This window comes from Muntiacus reevesi, chromosome 3 (assembly GCF_963930625.1).
Source record: "Muntiacus reevesi chromosome 3, mMunRee1.1, whole genome shotgun sequence".
NCBI classification, from domain to species: Eukaryota; Metazoa; Chordata; class Mammalia; order Artiodactyla; family Cervidae; genus Muntiacus; species Muntiacus reevesi.
The window spans coordinates 254254105-254263524 of record NC_089251.1 but is presented as its reverse complement, the minus strand read 5'-3'; the positions used below and the strand labels follow the sequence as shown (position 1 = coordinate 254263524).

Genomic DNA, 9420 nt, shown 5'->3' with positions numbered 1-9420 from the left:
CATGAAGCTTATTAAACAGATTCGCTTCCCAAGTACTTGAGGTACTCTCAGCCCTAATTAATGTCTCCTGCAAATGCACCCTCATAGCTAAGATTCACTTTCCTAATCTAGCCATATGTTCCTTCCATCATCTTAACGATATAAATGGAAATTGTTGTTTTTCACTGAATATTTCTACTACAAAAATGCTCTTTCCAGGCTGATGCTCTGTGCTGAAATCAGTGGATAAGAAAATCCCTCTCTGAAAACCGTTTCTCACTTTTTTTTCTCTTCTTATTACCCATATGCAGAGGTGAGGTCTTATGTGTGATTTTTAAATGCTGCATGAAGCACTTTGCCTGTATTAGAAACAAGCTTCTGCAAGGGTAGAACTTTCTGCATGAAAAACAGGTAAATTAAACTGAAAAGGGGAAAGCTGTGTCCAATATATAGCCTGCACAGTTGAAGAATAGATGTCACACCTCTCATAAGGAGAGAAGTTGATGGCTAATAGTGAGGATGAGGAAATGACTTGCTTTTTTCCAGAAGCTAATAGTTTAAATCAAATTCCTTGACCTTGTCCAGCTACTGCTCTGTTTTCATTTTAAGAAGCAGCTTTTACTCTTTATGCATGACTGGAGGAAAGAGAGATGTATAGATCTATGAGACTTCAGAGTTAGAAGAGACCATCATGATCACTGAGTCAGGTGTCGGTGAGCCTCTGTGTACCAAAACCCCTGGTGAGCCTGGAGACTGGTTCTCTCCCAGAGAGATTATAATTCAATTGACCCCAGGTGAACCTGATGGAACCTGATACATTATTTCTCCACAGCACCCTCAGAGATTCTAACAGCCAAGCACCAGGAGCTGTGATCTTGTCCACCGCCCTCTTTGGGATCAGTAATATGAAATATTCACCCAGTGTCCATATGCAGTTGTCAGTGGCAGAGGACGAACTATAACCTCAAGCTCCAAACCTCCACACCTGTGTGTTTTCTTCTACATTATACTACATACCTCTTACAATCCGTGCTTTTTAAAGGTTGAAATCAATTTGATGAAAGAAATAACTTTAAAAACCAAGACAAACCTAAATCTACTGACCTACTCTTCTCTTTTCAAAGGCCTCTTCCTTTTCTTCTATTTTTCTGTTATTGCAATTTCTCTTGAAAGTCAGCTATAAATTGGTGTCACTATGTAACTCCAGATTTAAAATGAAAATATTAGTAAGTCATCCCAGAATTGCCCCCCAAAGCACTACTTTTAACAGTGCAAACCACAAAGAAATACCTCCTATTGGCTTCAGTATTAAAATCGTAACAATAGCAGCCAAATAAGCAGAGCCAGGCTCTGTTCTCAGAGCGCCTGGCCTACATCATCTCACTGAGTCCTCGTAACAGCTTTCTGAGGTCAGTATATACAAGCAAGAAAACTGAGCCACCAAAATTCAAGTCATTTCCCCAGGCAAATTCCCCCAGTTTTAGTAATTTTGCATGGCTATGAACCGGTAGCCACTCAGTTTAATCTCAAAAATCACAATGGGAAACTGTCCTTCAAAAGTAGCTTTCCAATCATGATCAGCTAATATTTACAGAGCATCTTTATTACTCGTCTCTCATACAATCTCAATTAAATTTTACAAGATTGACCGACATCACCATTTGGTTGAAAGAGGAACCAAGGCTTGGAAAATACCCAGCGTCCTCACAGGTAGAAGGGGCCAAACCCCAGCCTGAGCCTTCGTGACACGCGCAGTGATGCACACCCTCTGCCACACTGCTTTAAGTCGAAATATGGTTTCGTGATAAGCATTTTGTACGACAGTCCTGCTAGGAAAGTAGTATAAAACTGACTATAAACAGCCAAAAATCAAATGCCTGGCTGTTGATTAAATTGTTGATTTTACTGAAATTCCCTGGTACACTAAGAAACAAAATAAATTGCAGCAAACCTCCCCAAAGATTTTTGTTGTGCATCCTTTTATTTCTATTCACATAATCCGTGTTTACTGAGCTGTGGTAAAGGATGCATGGGCTATTTTTATTCAGAGAAAGGCGATAACACCAGCCAAGCAGAAGGACCCATCCATGACCAGAATGCGACGGCCTTCATTATCCTCCAACTCCTCCTAAATGACTCACGGAGAGCCGGCAGATGGTGTTTTCTCTCACCCCTTGCCTTGCACTTATTTAATTATTTTAACTTAGTTTTTGTTCTGTCACCATGATGCCTAATAGGCAGATATATTTTGGGAGTTGGTTCCTACCTCTAATACTGAACAAGGCATTTGGAAATTTTCTTAGGGTCTAAATTCTGGATCAAGTAAGGGCAGAGAATAAGGATGATAAAAACTTACTATTAATAACAAGTAACACTTACTGGGCACATTATAATATGCCAGATACAAAAGCCAATAAATTTTCATGAACTCATTTAATCATCCAAAGACCCAAAAATGGGGAGGCTGGTGTTTAGAGAGGTTAAGAAACCTACTTCTACAGCTAATAAGTGGAGACAGAGAATCTGAACCAAACGCCTACTTTCTTAAATTTTTTTTTTTTTTTTGAGATAACACTGGTTTATACACTGCCTCATGTGTACATTATATTGCTACCTCTGTGTACACTACGGTGTACTCACCACCGTAGTTTAAGAAAAATTTAGTTTCCATCACTCTACAGTTGACCCTCTTTACCCATTTACCCTCCCCCTCCTTCAGCTTCTTCTCCTTTAGTAAACACTACTCTGATCTCTGTATCTACAGGGGAGTGTTTTCTTCATTTAGTTTGTTATATATTTATTATATTCCACATATGTATAAAATATAGTATTTGTCTCATTTATCTCACAGCATAATATTCTCAAGGTTCATCCATGTTGCTGAAAATGGAAAGGTTTCCTTTTAGGGCTGAGTAATATCCCATTATGTATATATATAATATACTGTATCTTATCCATTCATTGGTTGATGGGCACCCAGGGTTTTTTGCAAATCTTGGCTATTGTAAATAACACAGCAATGATCATAGTTGTGGATATATTTTCTGAATTAATAATTTTGTATTCTTTGAATAAATAGTCATAACTGGGATAGCTGGATCATTTGGTAGATCTTCTATTATTGATTTTTTTTTTTTTTGGAGGACTCTCCATACTATTTTCCACAGTAGCTGCAGTAATTTGTATTCCTACCAGCAGTGAACAAATGTTCTCTTTTTCCCACATTCTTGCCAAAACTTGTTATTTCTTGCCTTTTTGATAACATCCTTTTTAACAGGCTAGAGGTAATATTTCACTACAACTTTGATTTGCACTTCCTTGAAAACCCCATGGACAGAGGAGCCTGGTAGGCTACAGTCCATGGGGTCGCAAAAAGTCGGACACCACTGAGCGACTTCACTTTCACTTTCAGTAATTAATCATGCTGAATGTCTTTTCACGTGCTTGTTCATCAACTATATGTCTTCTTTGGAGAAAAATGCCTGTTCAACTCCTCTGTCCACTGTTTAAGTTGGGTTATTTGTTTTCGTCATTGTTGAGTTGTATGAGTTCTTTATATGTTTCTTATATTCACCCCTTATTGGATATATGACTTGCAAATATCTTTTCATGTTTGGAATATTGTCTTTCAATTTTGTGATAGTTTCCTTTGCTGTACAGAAGCTTTATGGTTTGATTCAGTCCCATTTGCTTATTTTTGCTTTTGTTTTCCTTGCTTAAGGAGACCTGTCTAGAAAGATCTTGCTAAGAGCAATGGCAGAAAACATACGATGTTTTCTTCTATGAGTATTATGTTTTTAGGTCTTACAAGTTCTTAAGCCATTTTGTGTTGATTCTTGTGTATACTGTAAGATAGTGGCCCTAGTTTCATTTTTTCCATGTGGTTGTTTTTCCAGTACTATTTATTGACCAGATTCTTTCTCCATTATATGTTCTTTGCTTCTATGTTGTAATTTAATTGTCCATATATGTGTGCATTTATTTCTGGGCTCTCAATTGTTTCATTGACCTAAATGTTTGTTTTTCTGCTGATACCACGCTGTTTTGATTACTATAGCCTTATCATGTAGTTTGAAATCAGGGAATGTGACATCTCCAGCTTTGTTCTTTTTCCTCATAAATGCTTGACTATTTGGGGCCTTCTGTGGTTCCATATAAATTTTAGAACTTTTTATTCTATTTCTGTGAAAAAATGGCATTTGGATTTTGATAGGGATTCCACTGAATCTGTGGACTGCTTTAGGTAATATGGACATTTTAGTAACATTATTTCTTCCAATCTATGAGCAGAGAATAATCTATTTATTTGTGTCTTAATTTCTTTCAATAATGTCCTTAGTTTTCAGTATATAGGTCTTTTAACTTCTTGGTTAAATTTATTCCTGGGTATTTTATTCTTTTTGCTGTGGTCACGAGTGGGATTTTCTTAATTTTTCTTTCTGCTAGCTCACTATTAGCATATAGAAACACTATATACAGCTCTTTCCCAGCTAGAACCATGGAGGGTGCAGAAAAGAAGAAAAAAAAGGTTCCTGCTGTGCCAGAAACCCTTAAGAAAAAACGAAAGAATTTCGCAGAGCTTAAGATCAAGCGCCTGAGAAAGAAGTTTGCCCAAAAGATGCTTCGAAAGGCAAGGAGGAAGCTTATTTATGAAAAAGCTAAGCATTACCACAAGGAATACAGGCAGATGTACAGAACTGAAATTTGAGTGGCTAGGATGGCACGAAAAGCTGGCAACTTCTATGTACCCGCGAAACCCAAATTGGCATTTGTCATTAGGATCAGAGGTATCAACGGTGTGAGCCCAAAGTTTCGAAAGGTGCTGCAGCTCCTTCACCTCCGGCAGATCTTCAGTGGCACCTTTGTGAAGCTCAACAAGGCATCAATTAACATGCTGAGAATTGTGGAGCCATACATTGCATGGGGGTACCCAACTCTGAAGTCTGTAAATGAATTGATCTACAAGCGTGGTTATGGCAAAATCAACAAAAAGCGAATTGCCCTGACAGGCAACGCATTGATTGCTCTATCTCTTGGGAAATACGGAATCATCTGCATGGAGGATCTGATTCATGAGGTCTATACTGTTGGAAAACGTTTCAAAGAAGCAAACAACTTCCTGTGGCCCTTTAAATTGTCTTCTCCGCGAGGTGGAATGAAGAAAAAGACCACCCATTTTGTAGAAGGTGGAGATGCTGGCAACAGGGAAGACCAGATCAACAGGCTTATCAGAAAGATGAACTAAGGTATCTACCAGAATTACTTTTGTAATCTGGTCCGTTAATAAACAATTGAAACAAACAAACAAAAAAAGAGACACTATATACATTTGTATGCTGATTTTGTATCCTACAATTTAGTAAAATTTTGTTTGTTATTGCCAATAGTTTTTGGTGGAGCCTTTAGGGCTTTTTAATGTATAAAATTATGTCATCTGCAAATAGTGACAGTTTTACTTCTTCCTTTCCAATCTGTATACATTTTATTTTTCTTTCTTGCCTAATTACTCTAACTAGGACTTCCAATACTATGTTCAGTTGTTATAGCCATGCTTTCCAGTAAACAAACTCACTCAGAAGGACAATGCAGATAGTGGAGTGCAGTTTATTACACCGGCGGGCCCAAGGCAGAGTCTCCTCTTAGCCAAGGGCCCCAACCAGCATTTGTGAAAATCTTTTATACCCGATGTATCCAAACCCACCAGCCCAAATCCCTTGAGGCTTACAAAGGAGGGTAAATACAATCACAATAACCCCATCATTCATGTGTTATGTGTTCAAACAATTAATAATCAATAAGCCTGTGGTTACATTCAGATAGATACTGTCTGGAGGCAGGGGTGATTAGTGTCTGTTTTCTCTTAGGCAATGAGTGACTTGGATGTGACCGTCAAGATTCCCCTGCCCAGAGGGGGTCTTATCCTTCCATTGTCATTCCCACAGGCGCTAAGCACAGAGTTCAGAGTCCATTGGAGAGGCGGCCTAGCACAATCAGCCCAGACAGGTCTGAGGTGGAGTCCAGGCCCTATGAATTCCTTCTTCACAGTAGAGTGCCAAACCCCTACACTTAATCATTATGCAACACTCAAATGGTTGCAGTTATAAGCTCTAACACACTGGGAAATAAACCAATATAGTAAATGATAAAGAAAACTAAAAAGTTACTATTCAATCATTTGAAGAGATATCAGGTAGTGAATAGGCACCATGAAAAGCAAGGCTTGTGCAGTCAGCTCTTTCAGGATCAGCTTTAACTGCAGACAGCCACCATGGTTACAGCCTTATGCTACCTGGGCCAGCCTGTATCCTCTACGTTAGGCATTTTGATCCAAGACCCTGACAGACAATGCTCTCTCCAGAGGTGCTCACAGATTGGCCAAGGCTTTACCAGGTCTCTTTCACAGTTTCACTTCCTCTTCTACCCAATCTTAGTTTCACCTCCTCCCCCTGCCACACAGGTGTTAATCCCTAACAACTTATTGACCAGAAAAGTATTAGTAAGTCTTTGTTACCCAAACATTACTGACCAGAGTGTTTCAATGTTCACTTACATAAAAAATCGCCAGCCATAGTTGTTAGTTTTTGCAAAAATCCCCATCAATAGTGTGTTAATAAACCTCTTGCATCTCAAAGTCTTCAAGAACTTTTGTAAATATTAATACATACATGTATGTATAATTTTAATTGCTGGGAACTTTTTGAGTCTCAGGAATCCATACAAGCAGATGTACCATATCTTAACATTTTTGAATAGTAGCGTTGAGACACAGACACCCCCTGCAAAGTGAGAGTGGAGAGTTGGCAGGGGATGGGGAGATCTGTGAAGGTAGCAAAAGGCAGGTATCTGCTTAATCTTTTTTAAGATTAAACTGATCAGATAATTCAGAGCTACATCTGGTTCTGGCACAAAGACAGGACAACAGTCAACAGACCCAGGAAACTCCCAGGAAACTCCCCAAATGAAGGCCTCAATAAACCACAATAATCCTTATGGTAGTGTTATAGCCACGCTTTCCGGGAAACAGACTCACTCAGAAGGACAATGCAGATAGTGGAGTGCAGTTTATTACACCAGCGGGCCCAAGGCAGAGTCACCTCTTAGCCAAGGACCCCATCCAGCATTTGTGAAAATCTTTTATACCCCATGTGTACGTGTCCAAACCCACCACCTCAATTCCCTTGAGACTTACATAAACAAAGGCAGGGTAAATACAACTACAATAACCCCATCATTCCCGTGTTATGTGTTCAAACAGTCAATAATCAATCAGCCCGCAGTTACATTCCAAACAGTTAATAACCGATAAGCCTGTGCTTACATTCTGATAGATAGTGTCCAGAGGCAGGGGTGATTAGTGTCTGTTTTCTCTTAGGCGATGAGTAACCTGGATATGATCTTCAAGGTTCCCCTGTCCGGAGGGGGTCTTATCCTTCCATTGTCGTTCCCACAGGCACTAAGCAGAGAGTTCAGAGTCCACTGGAGAGGCAGCCGAGCACGATCAGCACGGACAGGCCTGAGATGGAGCCCAGGCCCTATGAATTCCTTCTTCAGTAGGTCTACGGGGTCCCTAGGTGCTGGGCACATATTATTATCCTAGGCAGTATGACCCATGTACCTATGACATCAGTTCCATGCCAGAAGAGTCCCATGAAATGATTTCTAAGACATTATCAAATACAAAAGGGTCCTCTTCAATATCATAAAGAGTTAAAGTAAAGTTGCTCAGTCATGTCTGACTCTTTGTGACCAGGCTTCTCTGTCCGTAGGGTTTTCCAGGCAAGAGTACTGGAGTGGGTTGCCATTTTCTTCTCCAGGAGATCTTCCTGACCCAGGAATTGAACCCAGGTCTCCCACATTGTAGGCAGACGCTTTACCGTCTGAGCCACCAGGGAAGTCCAAATCACAGTGAAGTGAAAGTCACTCAGTTGTGTCTGACACTTTGTGACCCCATGGACTATACAGTTCATGGAATTCTCCAGGCCAGAATACTGGAGTGGGTAGCCTTTCCCTTCTCCAGGGGATCTTTCAAACCCAGGGATCAAACCCAGGTCTCCTACATTACAGGCAGATTCTTTACCAGCTGAGCCACAGGGGAAGCCCATGTTACAGATGAAATCAATATTCTGCATGAAGAGTGTTGACATACAACGTAGAATTACCTGAATGAGTTTCCATCCACCACCTTTCCAACACTTTGGGTGACCTCCCAACTGTTCAGTCTGTTCCAAGTATCATGTTACTCCCTGTTACTGTCAACTGTATCCTAGTAAGGCAGTAGTGATAACTAAGACATCTCATGAGAATTTGCAATTTTAAATAAAGGGACTCTTGGAACCCAAGGAAACTTTCTAGACTCCACAGAATGAAATCATATACCGGAGTTAAAAGGCAAATGACTCATAATAGGGGACAAAGAACTTTCTGTCATTGTCAGTTGAGAAGCCGAGTTCCAAGTCCTGTGGCCAGGCTTATAGAGGGAGTGTTTTATTTATTTTTTTTTATTATTTTTCAGTGGGTTTTGTTATACATTGATATGAATCAGCCATAGAGTTACACGCATTCCCCATCCCGATCCCCCCTCCCACCCCCCTCTCCACCCGATTCCTCTGGGTCTTCCCAGCCCACGAGGCCCGAGCACTTGATTCATGCATCCCACCTGGGCTGGTGATCTGTTTCACCATAGATAATATACATGCTGTTCTTTCAAAACATCCCACACTCACCTTCTCCCACAGAGTCCAAAAGTCTATTCTGTACTTCTGTGTCTCTTTTTCTGTTTTGCATATAGGGTTATCATTACCATCTTTCTAAATTCCATATATATGTGTTAGTATACTGTAATGTTCTTTATCTTTCTGGCTTACTTCACTCTGTATAATGGGCTCCAGTTTCATCCATCTCATTAGAACTGATTCAAATGAATTCTTTTTAACGGCTGAGTAAAGTAGCAGAATTGTCTCCCCTCTCCAGCGGTCCACTGTAACACTGCACCAGTGTAAGGGAACACTGGTGTGCCTCCATGCACTTGATAATGGTTTCAGATGGAAACCTGTCGTCATCATTTCTTGTTCATGTTAACCACTTGTGACTTTTTCAGAATTTTACTCCAATAAAGAAGGCATTTTTATTTAAAAAAAAAAAAAGAAAGAAAGAAAGGAAGGGAGGGAGGGAGGAAGAAGAGAGTTTAATCTTGATTAACTCTTAGAAAATTTATTGATATAGAATCCTGGAGATTTAGATTCCAAATCAGACATCAAAAGTAAGAAGAGAACACAAATATTTGGTAGTAATCTTATAACCAATCACTTGATTTTTCAATTGTATATTTTTTAAGTCATGAAACTTAAGCAAAGAAAAAAATATATATATATACTTAGAACATTCATGATCTGTTGCTCTTAAACATAAAAAGCTCACAAGTTACTTCCAAGTAATTCCAAT

The 9420-nt window shown here is 39.6% G+C and overlaps 1 pseudogene; it reads left to right on the top strand.

Annotated features, from left to right (window-relative positions):
• Positions 1-4477: 4477 nt before the first annotated feature.
• On the top strand, positions 4478-5224 carry LOC136163503 (large ribosomal subunit protein uL30 pseudogene; annotated as a pseudogene).
• Positions 5225-9420: the final 4196 nt, after the last annotated feature.